Raw genomic sequence first — 18,215 nt, 5'->3', positions numbered from 1 at the left:
AATATGGATATCAATAAACTCCTTCAGCCGCCAATTGGATGATACAATCCAAAAGACAAAGTGATTTCCTTACGAGTTGCCCTTGATAGTATATATACAGATCATATGTAGTTGTGGTAGTAAGTCTTTTGGTGACCTAGGAAGGATGGGAATTAAACTATTCCCTGGTGTCTTCTGGCTTCTGGTTCAGAAGGACTCTTGGAAATCGGATGACATCGACGAGTTAATCCTTAGGCCTTTTCTCAAGCAGGTGCTCAGGAACATCCGAGCACCGGACGAGTCTCCAGACGGGAGGTAATGAGGGCAGAAGACACTATACTCTTCTAAGACATCCTATGTCCATACTCTACCAGTGATCAGGAGTACAGAAGTGCTCGAAATATATGGTTGCAACGTTCAAAATTGTTTTATGGGATCTTTTCCTTCATATTATACTGCTGTATCACAGTAAAAGACATTCATACACACACACACACACACACACACACATATATATCTATATATATGATATATATATATAGAGAGAGAGAGAGAGATAAGAGAGAGGAGATAGAGAGAGAGAGAGAGAGAGAGGAGAGAGAGGATAGAGAGAAATCCTGGATATAGTATTTTATTTCATATTTGACTTATGGCTTTATCTTAAGTTTGTATAATGTTAGCTTTTAACCCTTGAACAACGTTTAGATTGAATTTTTAGGTGACAAGTCATTTGCGTCCTGTTAAGTCAGTCCTGGTCATTGGCGACCCTCGACGGTAGCTGTGCCTCCCGGTTATTTGTGTCCAATTAAATGTACATTATTATTAGATGTTGTTTTTCATTTTAGTATCTTTGTGCGTTGAATAACATTTCTATATCGATATATATATGTGTATATATATATATATATATATATATATATATATATATATATACATATATACACGTACATCTACACTGAAGGCTAATCAGCCAAACGTCAAACCCTCTACAAACGTGACACCACCCGTTTTATCTTGCCTGCACTCTTTTGCTTGCAGGAATTTAAGGCAATATAATTCTTAATAGGTATTTAACTCCATTTTACCAGCCCTACCTAAGTCTACCTCTCTTTATTACCCTAAACACTGATAAAGTGTACATGCTTGTGTTCTAATATTTTGTGTGGCAGATCCCCGGAAACACATGGAAGATGAACGTTAACCTTTGTGCATAAAAAAAAAGCAATTCCTAGAATCACCAAACAGGCACTACCGGAAATGATCACTCCATTCATTTCAGGAATATCTCTGGGGATGGATAAAACGAGTCGAGCAACAGAGCCATTTTTCCCGCAACAGGGGATGACGAACTCTAAAGTATATGGCAAATTAATTCTGTTTACTATCTTTTGGTGCTCTGATTTCCCTGGGGATACGCAAGAGAGAAAGGAGTCTGAAATAAAACGTCTCTCTCTCTCTCTCATTGTGGTCCGAAGTTCGATTCTCGGCTCGGCCAACGCGGAACCAGAGGAATTTGTTTCTGGTGATAGAAATTCATTTCTCGATACAATGTGGTTCGGAGCCCACAATAAGCTGTAGGTCCCGTTGCTAGGTAACCAATTGGTTCCTGGTCACGTAAAAATATCTAATCCTTCGGGCCAGCCCTTTATAGGAGAGCTGTTAATCAGCTCAGTGGTCTGGTAAAACTAAGATATACTTAACTTTTTTCTCTCTCGTATTTCTTCGGAAAAGTTTAAGCAACATTTTTTCTTTAACTCGATATTTATATTAAAAAAAAAAATTTTAGATTAAAGAATACCAATGGGTAAAGTCTAAATACAGTAGAAAAAAAATATATATGTGCGAGTATGTATGTGTGTGTACGCGGACAAATGTGACAACTGGCAACCATCCACCCCCGAAATTGGGAGCCGTGGGGAGCAGCACTCGGTTCACTTTTAATAGCCTGTGGATCACGCCTCCCAGTCCCAGCCAGTGCGACTGCGACAGCAGCCATTCATTCACTACATCTGGTTTGGGTACGTACCACGGTCTGTTGACGACCTCATCCCTAAAACTGCCTCTCCTTAGTTGAATAATGTAATCTAGACTTGTTTTCTCTTTGCAGCTTTTTTTTTCCCCTTATCGGTACTGAAGAGGATTTTGAATAATTTCTTGCTAGTCAGGGAAAGAGATAGTTTCTTACTAATGAAGAATTTTGTTATTTTTCAAATTTTAGTCACATCAGAATCACAAGGATTCCTTTTTGTACATGTTTTACTACAAACACACTGACGGTCTTTTCGAAATTTATACTCTGCATTTTCTCAAAAGTTGAAGTAAGCATGGTCAAGGAACTGGGCAGATTGGCCGACTTAGGAAAAATGACAGGGAGACTTGGGCGCCCGCAACGTATTTTCCAAGGAGGGCTGGGGCAAATCTTAGTACATACAAGGATGGTTTCCGATATCAAGCAGACAAACACTTTGGACCTTTTGAACAAGTAGGTTAATTCCAAAACCAGTATCAGTGCCTGCATTTCTTTAATTTATAAAACAATTATATATATATGTATATATATATCTGTCTATATATATATATATATGATATATATGTATATATATATAGATATATATATATATCATGAATTTTTATCTCATCTCAGTGATGCATATTACGTGGCAGAGGGGCTGGATATCGATACTATATGAATCAGCAAGTGGTGTAGGTGGTGGTAAGTTGTTTAGCATCTGTTAATTATTATGGTTATATGACTTATGCCATGTTGTTTTTGTGTTATTTATGATTAATGATTTTAATTGTATTTATAGGTAAAATTTATATTGATAATAAACAGTTTTACACTAGTTTCTATTCATTTTGATACTTTTTCTTTTACCAGACTGTTAGACATTTTGGTAATGCATATTTTTATCACTATAGCATATCATTTGATTCATTCATGATCATCCTATGTTGTAGGTTTTTGTTTACCATAAATATATATTATTTATGACAATAAAAAAATGTTTTTATTGTAGTTTCTGTTCGGTTCCTTTTCATTGTTCATGTAACTCAGAGTGAGAATGTAATGCATGTCATCCATGAAGATGGTTCTGCATTCTACAAAGAAGTCATGCGTAAACTGCTATCTGCCAGTGATTGTTACACAGGCCCAGTAAACATAAGGGACAGCAGCCGGTTTCCTGCTCACTTAATTACTTCACGATCTACTGGAAGCAAACTGTTAAATACTAACGTATTTTGGGCATTGGGTTGAAGATGAATTTAGTCTTGATGATTGCGCTAGACTTTCATATTCATTATTCAGCATATCTGCCCTAGATTTACATATTCATTATTCAGCATATCTGAACACGTGGAAGACTGAGACAGAAAAAAATGATAAAAAAGAAAGACCCGAGAAAAAGAGGCAGAGAGAGGGGTATGCAGAAAAGAGAGAAAAAGAGAAGCAAAAAGAGGAAGAGAGAACATGTCTCTTCTAATATCTTTATCTGAAGAAAAATCAGACGGAAAAAACATCAACACCTTCAAGTTAGATTAGGCTTTTTTTTATTCCTGATATTTTATTTTAGGATAATTTTTTGCCCATAAAGAAGCAGTTTTCCTTCTATGCCTGTCTGCTATACTCCTGACTGGGATTGAGCAACATCACTGATACTGATGATTAAAATATCTAGTTTATGTAATTGTCATTATTATAGTAGAATGTAATATGAATGTCACAGGATATAGTCATTCGCAGACTCCTCGAGAGCCATAGGTGTAGTCATTGCGCAAAGCTGGTGGATATATCATTAACATTTACATATATTTTACTTCAATTACTACACCCTGTAGGGGAGTTGTGCCGTCAGTGCCCCTCATGCGGTGCACTGTAGGCATTAGTTAAGGTTCGTTGCAGCATGCCTTCAGCCCTTAGCTGCAACCCCTTTCATTCCTTTTACTGTACCGCCTCGTATTTTCTTTTCCATCTCACTTTCTACCCTCTCCTAACAATTGATCCTGGCGCCTCAGAGGCGTGATCGGTATGGCCTTGGCCTGCCACCTCGGTGACCGCGAGTTCGATTCTTGGGCATTCTACTGAGGAGTTAGAGATGTGTATTTCTGGTGATAGAATTTCACCCTCGACGTGGTTCGGAAGTCACGTAAAGCCGTTGGTCCTGTTGCTGAATAACTGCTGGTTCCATGCAACGTAAAACCACCATACAAACAAACAAAACGATGCGATTGTCTAGTAACACGGCTTCAGAAGCCAGTGAAAACATAAACAGCTGCAGTTACCGACGGGAAAGCCCGCTAGTGTGGACAAGTCATTAGGTTCTAAGCAAATTTCCTATTTTTATAATTCTGATTTACTAAACGTGTATCTATTAATCAACCAAAAAGACATAACAAAGGAAATAGTAATACTATTACAAATCAGACAAATCGCGTAAGTCATCCACGTCAGTCAATGCGCCCCACGTAAGTCATCACACCCATTTGCTGTTTCTACTGACCTCTAAACTGAATACACGGAAGGTTCTGTTGGCAAAATCCCTGCATGAACATTTCGTCGACATTGATAATCGTAAAAATTCTCCAGATTAAACGCGTTACGTAAATCAAAGGCGAAAAACACGAGCTAAGAATCCAGTCACGAGCGAGAAGCATTCTTAAAATCCGTGCCGTGCAAGCTAGAAAACCTTAGCACGTCATAACGGTAGAAATTTTGAAGATCTTGCGATATTTACAGTGATTGAAGCGTTATTTATATGATTATTGAATGCTAAATCTTGGTTTGTAAAGTAAAATCCGTCTCACTGTGCAAATTAAGAAAGTTAGCCCGTTTTACCTTGGCACGTGATCCCGTAAACAAAGGGCAACCCTGATTTAGCAAGTTTCAGCCTATTAAGCTAGGTCGCTAAAACCAGAGGTAGTTTGCCCACTAATCCTACACAATTTCAGGGAGAAAATTTCAGAATTTCGCCGAGCCGCATGTTGTACGTGATACTACATGAATAGGTTGTCCGTGCATGCTGTAATTCTAAATAGGGCGCATGTTGGCAAAGTTAGCGTTTAGTGCTAGGAAGTAGCATTCAGAGTCCAGACGTCACGATCAGACGAACGTCATGAAGCAGTGGATTCAAAAGAAAAACCCTTTCATGGGTTTTGGTCACGAGAGCAAAATTTTCCCTGATAGGAATAAAAGAAAATAGGTAATATAAATTTATGCTTGAACTTTCTATTTTGCTTTCAATTTTAGTGGGACAAGCATACAATTGACAAGGGGACGTTGTTGATGTATTGTAGGCTATTAGGTATGCTAGCTACCTAGAATCTTGACTTACGGAGAGAGAGGGAAGTTTCTGGTTACTACCTACCTATATCTTAGTTAGGCTGTTAAAATTTTAATTTTTACCAAACCCGCTACTAAGATTATTTAGCTTGTCAGAGGGAACTGGGTGTTGTATTGGTTGTACTAGGGGAAACAACCTCCTTGAATCCATCGTACTCGGGGCAGATCACCCTTATTCACTCGCTATTTAATTGGTGAAACAAGAATACAGTTACATCTTTAAGCATACCATTCAAAAGACTGAAGTTTTGTCAACATAATGTGATATATGAAATCGCCATACGAACTAAAATAAGCATGTGAGGTCTTCGTAAAATATGTTTTCAAGGCAGTTTTAAAATCCGATATGGCGTCTTCCGCATCCGGTCCCTTTCGTAACCGGCATCGATCCCACGACCTTCCCAGCATTCATTTGAACTACCTATATTAGCCTTAGCATATTTATGAACCATTTATTGATCTTACTCAAGATTGCAGTTACTATAATCAGCACAATATAACAACATTTTGTTGCCTATATTAGTGAAAGTATGAGATTCTTATTCCCAGGGTCATGGTTTGAACTGAAATTCATTTTTACCTTGCATTTGGTGGTTTTATCCTTACTGCCATCACAAATGAAACTCCAGAGTGCTTATTTGATTGTAATAGTAATACACATTTTGTTCTTAATTCACTCAAAATTGCACTTGAAATACGTTGAGTGTTGACAGCGAAGCTGTGACGCAGACAATTCTTGTCTTAATGTACAGGGTGTCCAAAAAGGCTCAGTATACCATTACAAGCATTTATTGCTCAGGAACCATAAAGCGGAGTAATGCATTTTTTTTATAAAATGAAGTGCTCTGAATGTAAATGTGAATGTAGAACATTCTACAAAAAGACTGTATTACTACTTACTCTGTTATATGGTTTCTGAGCAATAAATACTTGTAATGGCATTGGGACTTTATGGACACCCTGTACGTACATATGGCTGCCAAAAGCACCGGCAAGCAGACAACAGATTAGTGAATTGTTTATGACACAAATTTTGTATTTTTTTTATAGCACTCTTCATTTATTCAAATCTACATTACTATTTTGACTATTTTATTAGTAATAATTGTACTTATGCGTGAATTAATGTAACCTTTAATGTTTGCATGCTAGGAATGGCAAAATTTCATCTTTGCCAATTTAGTGAAGCTTCACACATATGCTGATGCCTTTACAAACTGTTTCCGTGAATTCTAGTTGTCATAGTAGGGTAAACAATCACGGACGATCCTCCATCATCACGCTGGATGGGTCTTATTCACTCCATATTTAATTGGTGAAACAAGAATACAATTACAACTCTAAGGATACCATTCAAAAGATTGAAGTTTCGTCAACATAATGTGATATATGAAAGCCCCATACGAACTAAAATAAGCATGTGACGCTCTTCGTAAAATATGTTTTCAAGGCAGTTTTGAAATCCAATATGGCGGCGTTCGTGTGGCTGGACGGGTCTGTTCATGGATGGACACCATCTTTCCCAGCCTTCCCAGTACTCATTTGAACAATGTTAGTGTACATATGTAACGTTTGTTGATCTTACTCAAGATTGCAGTTGTAATCAGCACAATAAAACAACATTTTGTTGCCTATATTAGTGAAAGTACGAAACTTGTTATTCCCAGGGTCATGGTTGGTACTGAATTCATTTTTACCTTGTAATCTGTGGTTTGTTCATGAAACTTACCTGTCGGATATATATATATAGCTGTATTTTCTGAAATCCGACAGAATTTTAAAAACTTCCGACACACGCAGTGGTCGGCCAGGTGGTTAGTACCCATTCCCGCCGCTGGGAGGCGGGTATCAGGAACCATTCCCATTTTCTATTCATAATTTTTCTGTCGCCGGTGCTGAAAACACCTCTTTTCAGTACCTCCGTCTTAGGATTTTGGAAACTTCATTGCCGCTAAGTATCCTAATTGTCTTTTGATTTATTTACTTGGATTTGTGGCTAGGCATACGCTATCTTAAATTGACTTGAATTTGATTCATTTTTGCATAAGATATCTGAATCTAGTTAGGCTAGTTTCAGACGGGGTTGTCTGCAAAGATAGGGTGTGGCTACCAAAAGCTTCGGTAGATCCGCACTTGGTATGTACGAGGGGTATGGGTCTTGCTTCTTTGTTGAGATTTGTCATGTAAGGAGTGTGAGACTTTTTTGTAAGGATTTTGTGAGACTTTTCGTAAGGAAGACGTTTATGATTGGGTATGTACGCAATTAATCAGTAACAAAAGTCAGGGTAGTGAACTGCTAACCTTCCTGTAGACTTTATTTTGCCTAACCCTGTAGTATGGCCTACGGGCTATGTATTTGTCTACGAGAGGTGCTCGCTCTCCTTCATTACTGTGAAGAGTGCTACTTCTGTAATTGTTACTCCTAACCCTGTAGTGTTGCCTTCGGGCCCTAAAACAGTGTCTGTAGAGGAATTGCCCTTTCTCTGATACTCTTTCGATTCGTAACAGAATCGAAAGTGCTTGCTTTAGAGAGCAAAAGTGAAGTGCAGAAGTGCAGTGATACCCCTTGTGTAGTGGAGGGTGGGTCAGATCGGCCTCGTTTCGCCTCTAGGCCGGGACCTCTGCTTGACTCCCAGGACCCGGGGAGGGAGCATGTCGAAAGCCTAAGGAGGGTTACAAGGAACCCCCACCGATCTGGCGTGCCTTCGGCAGTATCTGATGAAACTCCCCAGACTGCCAAAGTGCGTGCGCGTGCACGAATCCTGAAGGATTGCTTCTCGTCCTCCGAAGCGTCCTCCCCATGCAAGGGTTGGAGCTTTCGGAAGGACTCGCGCCCTCTAAATAGAAGCTTTATAGAAGAGGACGCTTCACGTCCTCTCTCTCTCTCTCTCGTTATGCGTTTCAGTGAGAAGTAAGAAGGCGAACGTTGCCTGAACTCGTGTCCGTCTTTCCACCGAGAAATACGTAAAAGAAGTCATAGTAGCAGGAAGCTTTTGAGAGCTGACGTCCAAGCTTTTTTTACTGTCAGAATAAGAAGGCGTTCCCTCTCGACTTGGACGGGACGCTCGGATGGACGCCAGGCGTGCGCGGGTGCACGCCAAGCGCGCGCCAGTGGACGCCGAGCACGCGCCAGTGGACGCCGAGCACGCGCCAGTGGACGCCGAGCGCGCGCCAGTGGACGCCGACGCGCGCCAGTGGACGCCGAGCCGCGCCCCAGTGGACGCCGCGCGCCCCAGTGGACGCCGAGCGCGCTCCAGTGTTCGCCGAGTGCGCGCCAGTGGACGCTGAGCGTGCACCAGCGCACGCCAGGTGTGTCGCCTGGCTGAACGTTTCTGTTGAACTCTTCAAGCTCTTGTTTCAGATTTGGGCCTAAAGAAATTTTTACCTCTACCTTCGGTGATACCTTCTACCTCACCTGCAAACCGAATTTGTTGAAGTAGGCAGTGCTTCGGAGGAAAGCTTAAAGTGACCAGACAACTTCTTCTTCGAAACCCAGCAAGACATCGGGTTTCGTGAATTCAAGAGGTCTCTGTCAATTAATATTGCTTTTCGCATAGGTGGATGGAGTTAAGGAAAGCTCAAGGAAGATCTCGTTTGCTTTACCGCAGTCAAGACTTTGTGATAAGGCGAGTACGGGTTATGTAAAAGCTCGACGTCCTACACGTCATGACGCTCACTACTTTCGGTAGGATTCTTGCAAAAGCACTCATCAAGAGGACGCTCTTCAGGAAAAGCGCAAGACAAGACTTCCTTTGCTATTCTGCCAATAAACGATTGATACGGGAATCGGAAAAATAATATGCTCGACTCCTGGATTACGTTTTGTCAATTCAGTGATTTTCCCCCATTGACAATATACTATCGTTTCACTTATATAACTTACCCGGTGGTTACATATAGCTGTCGTCTCCTGACGTCACGGCAGAATTTGAAATTCGCAGTAGCACTAATGGTTTGACAGGTGATCCCTCTACTCCCGCCCTCTACCGGGTACCGGGAACCATTCCAACCATAAATCAGAAGTTCTGGAGAGGGAGGCTTCAACCTTCCGGACTCACCAGTGGTAGCTTACACACTCCCCCTGAAACCCCCCCAAGAGGCGGCGCGAGCGCTAAACCACGCCCCCTTGGGCGGTGCTATCAGAGACGAGCGGGTTGACTCGGCAAAAGTAGTCACAATTTTGAAGTTGACTTCGGCATAGAAGTTCTCTTTTCCCTCCCGCTTCTGCCCACTGCTAAAATATGAAGAGGCAAATTCTTTCCTACGTGGTGTTGCATCGGCTGAGTGACGACTCCAGCGAAGAGGAGAATGTAGACCGTAACAAAAAACGTCCACAATCGACTGCAGGAAGTGAAATGCCTTCAAATTCTGATATCGTGAATATGTTACTCCAACAGAATCAAACTCTCATGAAAATTATTCAGAAAGGGTAAGGTTTTAAATTCTGTTTACAACGAAACCGGCATATGGAAAGCAGCGGAGTTAGACTTATGACGTCACAAATGCAAATGGCGGCCCACATACGTAAGTTTGTTATTGTTTTGAATGGCTGGAACAGCCAGTTCCGAACGTCGCGTAACTGCGTAAGATAGCGTAAAGCAAAGCATGTGCATGATTACTACATGAAATAATGGTAGAAAACCAACTAAATGCTCCAATTTATATATAACAAGCTTATACTAGGTATACAATACAAATTGCTTGCTTGACACATCAAAACCACGTAGCTTAATAGGTAGTAGGCTAGGCCACAGGTAAGTTAGGCTGTTCGAGTTCACGTTTCTCATTTTTAAACCTATCGATGCTAGCCTACGCCCTGGGGGGCGATCTGCAAAGGGTTACATAGGAAGCAGGTCTAAGATTATGTTAATAATAACAGATACATACCTTACATAGTCACTTAATAAGGCCCTGAATTAACCTAAGAGGGCTATTTGAGTCGTGAACCCCTTGCTTGACTTCAGCCTTCTAGGTCCGCTGCTGTCCATATTTACGATACCTGTTGAATAAACACTTTAATTAAAGGTTGGTAAATAAATCACTGATATAAAAACATTCAACTCGGCAGAAGTGGTTGGACACCTGCTAAGAAGAATGAGGCTCCTCCTACTAAACGCTCGAGACGATCACCTGAATTACTGAAAGTGCAAATTTAGACCTCTTTTCCTTTATAATAATGAAGATGAAAGTGATTATGAAGATTTCAACCTTCTTACCTTCCATAAACCCATTCCTTCATATCCTTTCCACCAATTTCAAAGCTGAACCATCTTTTCATAGAGAAGGGAAAATCAATTGAATAACTCACTAGTAGCATAACTCCAGTTGAATTTCTGGCCTGAAAGGTAAGATATTTGATGACACCACAAGAGAAAAATTTTTCTATGACATAGAAAATATTAAGAATAGTATTTACTGCCTTTCAAGGGCATGCAGCACTGGCACACATAGTGTACCCCTCCAAAGTAAATGACATTGAGTTCTTGTCCAAGATTATTATTGGTCCCCTACCCCTAAGGAAGAGCATAGACCTTATACAAAATTTGATAAGGAATTTCAGAAGTAGAGCACTTCCTAGATACCTCAAGGAAGAGATAAGAGATCTCATAATCAAAGCAGACATTAAAAAGAAGTTTGGAATTTAACTGAAGACCAAAAACAGCCATTGCTGCCTGCTTTCGTAAGGGTCCCCTCCTCAGAGGAGGGGCAGCAAACTTCAGGGGTAGGAAATTCAACTTTGGGGGCAGATTTCAGGGAGAATTTTCAGTTTCTTTCCTCAAAGGTACCCTAGCTTTAGATGCAAGTCTCAGCCGCTTAGAAGAGGTAATAGGCGTGTGGTACAGGGGGGGGAGGTCCCAAAATGGACAAGCGAATAGTTCAGGAGCCAGAGAAAGGAAATAAAAATAAATCATTCTCTATCCTAGAAATTGAGCCTTGCTCCACACCAGGTCAAAGAGAGGTTTTTTCAGCACTAGTTTTTTATGCACCAGAGCACAATAAGCTTCACTCAGCGCCAGACCAAGATGTTTGCTCAGCACCAGAACATGAGTTTTTCTCGGCACCAGTTGATAACGAGGTTCACTCGGCACCAGTTGATAATGAGCTTTGCTCCGCACCAGTTAATAATGAGCTTTGCTCCGCACAATTAATAATGAGCTTTGCTCCGCACCAGTTAATAATGAGCTTTGCTCTGCACCAGCCACCACCATGACATTGGGCCTAATGCTATAAATAAGGATAGAAGTCAAGAGACCTTGCCTTTGGACTCAAACCCAATGAATAACTACTCCCAGAGCCCCCCAGCGAGTAGGATAGGTAAGTCATTACTAATGAACATTGATAGTTGGAGAAAGCTTCCTAATGCCTCTTTTGCTTGTAGAATTATCAAGGAAGGGGTGAGAATTCCATTTAATAATAAACTAAAAGCCCAGAGATCATTAAAAAGGGTAGGTAAAGATAGATTTTATTCAACTAACAAGCGAAAATATTGGAAAGAGAATGTGACAGACTGCTAAAACTAGGAGTCAAAGTAGAGCAGATCCCCTCCAGAACCTTCCTTTTACTTTTCCAACCACATATTTTATAAATTAAAACCAGATGGAACAGTAAGACTAATCTTTGATATGAAGGTGCTTAACACCATGATAAGAAAACCTTCCTTTACCATGCTTAAGGCCAATACAATATTTCCCTATCTACATCTAAACTCTTGGGCCTGCAAACTAGATTTAAAAGATGCTTATTGGCACATTCCATTACATACAAGTAGCCAGAAATTTCTAACCTTCAGCTAGGTAAAATAAAGGAAGTTCAAATGGACTGTGGTACCCTTTGGACTAAAGACAGCTCCTTATATATTTTCAAAGATAATGTACACGGTGATCAAGTATATTAGAACTACATACAACATCTTAATATTCAACTATCTTGATGACATTCTCATATTAGCAAAAGATTATTTAAAATGTAAAAATCACATTCAGTTAATCATTAGGATATTGTCAGACTTAGGATGGAATATCTCTTTTAAAAAATCTACAATTGAACCGGCTCAAAGAATTGAATTTTTAGGAGTGCGTTACAATATGATTAAGAAAACTATGAATCCCATTCAGAAAAACATAGAGAAGTGTATCAAATTGGCCAAAGCTTTCTCCAACTCTGTTAAATCTGACCTTCACTCCTATCAGATGTTAATTGGACCTTAAATTTCAGTGCTTCCTATACAAGCTGGGGAAGATTCCATCTTAAATATCTCCACAGATACCACAGTTATTTTAATTCAGGGTACAAAATCATTCCACACTCCTTCAAAAAATACCTAAAGCCATGGGAACTGAGACAAATGTACAGAGAGGTTAACATTCCAAATTCACAAATAGATGCAGAACTTTTCACAGATGCTTCCAACCAGGGTTGGGGAGGAGCATTAGTAATAGCGGGTAAAATACTCTCAATAAATGGAACTTGGACACATGAAGAATCCTCCCTTCACATTAATGTAAGAGAGTTATTAGCGTGCTTCTATTCTATGGAACACTTCACTACAAGGTTATACAACAAAGTAGTCTTAATTCATGTAGATTCAAAGGTTACAAATTGTTGGCTAAGGAAGCAGGGTAGTATCAGAAACAAGGTAGCTCATGAACTGGTCAGGAAAATACTAAGTAACATGAAAGTAAGGATCATAACATACAGATAAATTCCAGATGGATCAGGGGAGTAAGTAACACCATTGCAGACTCACTTTCCAGAGACCTGGGTTCAATCCACACAGAAACTTGCCTCAGTGACAGTCTATTCTCCTTAATCCTGCCCCGACTTCAATATTCAACCCGGAAATAGATCTGTTCTCAAATGGCTTCAATACTAAGTGCAAAAAGTTTTGTTCATCTCTTCCAAACCAAAAAGCCATCAGCAATAATGCACTTACGATTAGCTGGAAGGGGACCAACACCTCCTATGCCTTTCCACCAGGATTCTTACTACACAAAGTAGCTTTTAAAATTATACAAAGAATGCAATAATAACATGCTTTTCTGTACCATATCGCAGGGGACAGAACCATGGATTCCATTAGTGAGGTCAGTTTCGAAGCAGCACAAACTATATACGGTGAAGATAGAAGACTACCAGATAGTTCTCAAGGACTGTATCTCACCCTCAGCAAAGCTCCAATCAACTTTGATCGCCTTCAAAATTTAAAGGACCAGCTCCCAAATGTCTTTCCTCCTGAGGTTTGCACCAAAATTGCTATCAGCTTGAGGGACAGCTCCATGCACAAGTATGAAAACCTGTATAACATTTTTAAAAGTTTCATTCATAAGGAGTATGGAAGCGACAACAAATTCCCCCTGTTAGCAATTATTTTATTTTTCAATCACCCTTATAGGAACAAGGGGACTGGCTTACATACCCTGAAGAGCTACAGAGCAGCTTTAGGTCCTATATTGTCAGGATATTTCCCAGGTTACTGTCTTGCAGAAGACAAATATGTCAAAGCAATGATATCGGGGGTGAATAGAAGGAAGCCGAGCAACACTCACCAGTTCCCTGGCTGGGATCTAGACAAAGTAATTTCGTTTCTCAACACCACAAGAGATAACTCTACCTTACTACTGACACAGAAAACCTTATTTCTAGTAGCCTTAGCTTGCCCTTTAAGAGCAAATCAATTTAACAATCTCTGCATTTCCAGGAGCACCTTCACCCCAGAACACATTGTCCTACGGAACCACCCTTCCTTCATGGCCAAAAACCAAGAACAACTACACACATAGAGATCAGCTTTAGAAAGCTTCCTAACAGACCAAAAATATGTCCAGTCAGACAATTGAACTTCTATTTGGAATACACAAACAAAGTCTGTAGGGAAAGAAACATAGACAGGAAAGACCACATATGGCTAGATGAACACTTCAAGATAATGTCTTTACAAAAAATGAGACAACTTTTTAGGGAGTGCATTTTCAGAGCCGACCCAAATGCAACTAAACAGTCAACTAATTTCCACTCTATAAGGGGTCAAGCTTCATCAAGACTGCTATACAATGGTATATCTTTACAAGAAATCATGTCCAGAATGAATTGGAGAAGCGGACTCTGTCTTCAGCTCTTACTATGCTCTCCTCGGCTTACAGGGTGCTTTCGATGCGGTGGTCGTGGACTTTCATCTTCAAGCCCCTGCTGAAGCATCGGCCTAGCTACCACTGGTGAGTCCGGAAGGTTGAAGCTCCCTCTCCAGAACTGTAAGTTTACTTGTGAACGAAGGTTCTGGAGTGGGAGGTGAGACCTTCCGGACTCAAGGTCTGGTCACCCCTCCAACCCTTCCCCGAGATCCAGGAGACCATGTAACTAGAGAGGATATTCTACAAACTTCTAATCCAACAGAGTATTATATATACAAGAATACACACATACAATCACTATTATTCCAGAGAAAACAAACTAACTGCAATCTTTCATTATTTATTTCAACCGAAACAGCACAAGAAGATTGACCTTACTAGTAAAAAGACCTTTGTGTTCAACAAATTTGCACCTTCACAGTAATTTCTTCATAACTTGAACAGCCTAAGGTAAGCTCAACCACTTCTGTAGTTGTTTTTGTGCTTTAACAACTTCAAAAATGTGACTACTTTTTGCCGAGTCAACCCGCTCGTCTCTGATAGCACCGCCCAAGGGGGCGTGGTTTAGCGCTCGCGCCTGCGCCTCTTGGGGGGGTTTCAGGGGGAGTGTGTAAGCTACCACTGGTGAGTCCGGAAGGTCTCACCTCCCACTCCAGAACCTTCGTTCACAAGTAAACTTACAGTTTCCTGCCGTCGGAAACCGGTAACACGGTTCCTCTGCTGGTTGGAATTTGGATTTGATCATCTTGGTTTCTCCTTTTGGTTATGTACCTTGAGTTTACTGATCTTTTTTGCTAGCGCTATAGTTATTTGGTTTTGATATTGTTGGTCCTTTTTAGGAATTATTTGAATTCTTCACGATGTCTGACACTGGCTCTGTTCATATAGGGTGTGTAGTAGTGGGTGTAAGACTAGACTTCTTAAAGCTTCACTTGATCCTCATTCTACTTTGTGTTAGTTGTAGGGGACGTGAATGTTCTTTTGAGAATACGTTGTGAAGAATGTAAGTCTCTAAACATCTGGAGTAGTGGAAGGCATTGGGAAAGTATATGAGAAAGTTAGAAAAAGATAGAATCAGAAAGGCTTCACAGAGATTTTCCTCTAAGTTAGTGAGTAGCCAGGATATTCCTCTGAATTCTGTTAATCCTGTTCCTATTAACCCCGTAGTGGTTGCTCCTGCCCTCGAATCTGTATCTCCCGATCCCGATCCCGTGTCAGTATTACGAGCCGATATGGACTCGAAATTTGTTTCTTTCCTCACCACTATGCAGAAAATGGGTGAGACAGTGCAAGAAGTGGTAGTTAAGTGTGATAAATTACTTAGTGCAAGTGTAGTGGAGGAGGTGGTTGTTCGGCCGCTTTGTTCTAGGTCTAGGCCCCTGTCAAACTCCCCAGATCCTGGGAGGTAGGCATGCCGAAAACGAATGGGAGGCGAGCGGGACCTGCTCCCGAGCAGCCGCCCCCTCAAGCAATCCTGTAGCCGTATCCCAGGATGCTGTCACTCACCATTGGAAAGGTGTGCGAGGAAGTGTTTTTCGTCAAGCGACTCTAGTTCAGATGTTTCCTACTTATGAGGTTGGCGTAATAAGACTTCTAGACCGCTGAAAAGGTCTTGCGATGTTTCGCCTGCTGCAGTTCCCAAGAAGGTGGCAGCTGCCGAACCTTCTTGTAGTTTTTGGGAGGAGCCTGAAGCTTTTTTCTCCGGCGGTTTTCGATTTATCGCCTTCTCTCATAGAAGTGGAGAAGCCGAACACGCACACTCCTTCGGAGCCTTCTCCAGAGCCTCCTCAAGCGATAACTCCTGCGGCTCCCAGACGTGTTGTGGATCATCCTTCTACACCTCCCGCGCCTTCTACGTCGGTGGATCCTCAACCTTCGGTGTTTGAACAGATGAATGCCAGTTAGGCAGTATCTTGGAGCTTTTTGGCAATCTCTCGTCCCCGAATGTGCTCCCGACCGCCTTACATCTTCCGCAGACTACTGTGCAGTCCTCTTCGCAGGCTCCTTTTGTAGTCGCCTCTTCAGGCTCAGACTCTCCATGTGACTCCTCTTCAGACGCCACTTCAGGCGCCTGATCGGACTCCTTTCCTGACTCCGTCTATGGCACCACGTCAGGCTCTCGCTCGAGCGCCAGCTCAGCCGCCAACGCAGCTGCCAGCTCAAGCCCGCCCGGATTTCGTCTCAGTACAGGCTCAGACGTCTTCTGCTTTCTCACACCCCTCCTCGGACGCATCAGGGTGTGACTTCGCCGAACAGGATTCCTCTTCCGATGGAATGTTCGCCAGTTTCGTCGAAGGAAGCTTCGGATTTGGAGGAAGAAGGAGGAAGGACTTACAGAAAAAGACAAGCATTTGTCGGGGTATAAAACTCCTTTTACGATCCTTCGTTGACACTTTGGAGATTCTTTTGCGCCTTCCGTTCCAGTTTCTCCTAGTTCGCAGTGGAAAAAAGGACAGTAAGCCTGACTCCTCGTCCTCGTTCACGCGTCTCGTCCTCTCGATTTCGGCTAAGAAAGCTATCAAGAAAGTTAACGCTTGGCTTTTTGGAGAAGAGGGAACAGGGGAGAAATGTTTTTTTGTCTTCCCCCTTCGAGACTTTCGTCAAGGAGCCGTGTCTGGTATGACACTGGAGAAGTTTTTTCCCTGGGTGTGACTGCCTCCGCTCAGGGAGACTTTTTCTAGTCTCGTGGACTCTTCCCGCAGAGCAGCCCTTAATACTGTTAAGATTTTCTTTTCAACAAATGACTGGAGCATCTTTGCAAGAGTGTTTTCTGTGTTTTCGAAGTTGTTAGTTTCCTGGATTGGGCCATTGCTTCGCTGGCCAGAAAGTCAAGTCATTTGGACTTTCGGAGGAGCAGTTAAGGATTTTTTGCCTCGGTACTGGATTGTAATCGATAAAGGCATCTGTGATGGCAGCTTTCGGAGCTCGCTGCCATTTTCGCCTCGAGTGTTGAAGAAGAGACAGCTTTGGTGCTCCTTCTTGTCGAAAGGGGTTTCATTGAACCAGAAGTCTGCCTTGCTCTTCTCTCCTTTGGACAAGAAACACCTTTTTCCGCAAGAGATTGTGAGCGATCGCTCAATCTTTAACACAGCGACCCAGGATCTTTTATCACAGTCAGTGAAGAAGCCCAGGAAGATAGCTCCGTTCTTTCTGCTTCTCGGAGTGCTCCCTCCACGGAAGCTCCTAAACCATTTCGAGGGAGAGCTCCCGTTCGATCTTTCTCCAGTTTCGTGGGAGAGGTAGAGCCTCTTCTAAAACCACTCCCTCTTCCATCAAGAAGTAGCCCGTAGTCCTCCACACAGCAGTAGGAGCCAGATACACCTTTTCTGGCAGACCTGGTTTCATCTTGGAGCGGATCCTTGGACGGTCCAGGTCCTGAAGGAAGGATACACCATTCCGTTCATCAAGCACCCCCCTCTCACAGAATTTCTGTGAATTTGTCAGCCTACTCGGAGAACTCCGAAATTTGCCGCCCTCCATCAGAAGTTCTCGCCTTAACTGGCAAAGAGGGCCACGGGGGGTTGGGATGACCGGTGTTGGACGTCAAGTGCCCTGAACGTCTTGTCCTGAAGACGAAGTTTTCTATGGAAACGACCCAATAGTATTAGCCAGCGCTTCATCCTGGAGATTGGATGGTTTTTCCATAGACCTTCGGGACGCTTATTTTCATATTCCGATTCATTCGGAATCGAGAAGATTCCTGAGATTCGTGTTCCAGGGCCGCATTTATCAGTTCAGGGCCCTCTGCTTCGGCCTGTCGACAGCTC

At 41.9% G+C, this 18,215-nt stretch overlaps 1 long non-coding RNA gene across 1 annotated transcript; it reads left to right on the top strand.

Annotated features, from left to right (window-relative positions):
• The first annotated feature begins 9,600 nt into the window (after positions 1 to 9,600).
• On the top strand, positions 9,601 to 13,687 carry LOC135199208 (uncharacterized). The gene is made up of 2 exons (XR_010310973.1): positions 9,601 to 9,749; positions 13,376 to 13,687. It is a non-coding gene; the product is annotated as an uncharacterized LOC135199208 (long non-coding RNA).
• Positions 13,688 to 18,215: the final 4,528 nt, after the last annotated feature.

The sequence above is a fragment of the Macrobrachium nipponense genome, chromosome 25, assembly GCF_015104395.2.
Source record: "Macrobrachium nipponense isolate FS-2020 chromosome 25, ASM1510439v2, whole genome shotgun sequence".
In the NCBI taxonomy this organism is placed as follows: domain Eukaryota; kingdom Metazoa; phylum Arthropoda; class Malacostraca; order Decapoda; family Palaemonidae; genus Macrobrachium; species Macrobrachium nipponense.
The sequence above is the reverse complement of the archived record's forward strand: the minus strand, read 5'-3'. Positions and strand labels throughout refer to the sequence as shown.